The following is a 1274-nucleotide window of genomic DNA, read 5'->3' on the forward strand; positions in this document are numbered from 1 at the left end:
CAACTAAGAAAGAGAACTACAGGCCTATCTCCCTCATGAACATAGATGCCAAAATCTTCAATAAAATCCTAGCAAATAGAATACAGCAAATCATCAAGAAGATCATACACCATGACCAGGCAGGATTCATCCCAGGAATGCAAGAATGGTTCAATATTCAAAAATCTATCAATGTAAGACACTATATCAATATAGTGAAAACTGAAAACCACATGATCATCTCCATTGTTGCATAAAAGGCTTTTGACAAAGTCCAACACTCATTCATGTTCAAAGTCCTACAGAAAATTGGAATAGATGGCCTCTAGTTCAATCTAGTAAAAGCCATTTATAAAAATCCAATGACTACCATAATCCTAAATGGGGAAAACCTGAAATCTTTTACTCTTAGATCTGGTACAAGACAAGTATGTCTTCTACCATGACTCCTATTCAAGGTAGTTCTGGAATCATTAGCTACAGCCATTAGACAAGATAAATAAATAAAAGGAATAAGAATAGGTAAAGAAGAAGTTAAATTATCTTCATTTGCAGATGATATGATACTTTACTTGGAAGACCCAAAAAACTCCACCAAGAAGCTACTAGAATTAATACAGAAATTCAGTAGCATAGCAAGTTATAAAATCAATACAGAAAAGTCAATAGCTTCTTTACTGCTGGAGGGAATGTAGACTGGTGCAACCATTATGGAAATCAGTATGGAGACTCCTTAGAAAAGTTTGACTGGAAATCCCATTTAAACCAGCTATTCCTCTACTGGGAATTTTCCCAGAGGTTCTGAAAACATCGTATCATAGTGATATATGTGTGCCTATGTTTATAGCAGCACAATTTGTGATAGCCAAATGTTGGAAACAACCAAGATGCCCTTCACCTGAGGAATGGTTGAAAAAGATGTGGTATTTTACACCATGGAGTATTATTTAGCTATTAAGAATGATAAACCTGAAGCCTTTATATTGGAGTGGATGCCCCTTGAAGATATACTCATAAGTGAAATAAAGCAGACACACATGTGTAAATATCATATAGCTTCCATCATATAAGAACTCAAAAATAGAAACACAAATAGAAAGCTATAATACATGTAAAAGGAAAGCAAGATCTCGAGGACTAACTAATCATGAGATGCAAAGGAGAAGAGCTAGGAAACATGACAATGTGGAACCATACAGTTATATGTACAAGATGGGCAAGGCAATGATCCTGAGAATCTCCAGAAGATTTTTGAATCTAGCAGTTAATTGGAAAGATTCTCACCCTGACTAACT

The sequence above is a fragment of the Octodon degus genome, unplaced genomic scaffold (assembly GCF_000260255.1).
Source record: "Octodon degus isolate 3935 unplaced genomic scaffold, OctDeg1.0 scaffold00330, whole genome shotgun sequence".
Classification (NCBI taxonomy): domain Eukaryota; kingdom Metazoa; phylum Chordata; class Mammalia; order Rodentia; family Octodontidae; genus Octodon; species Octodon degus.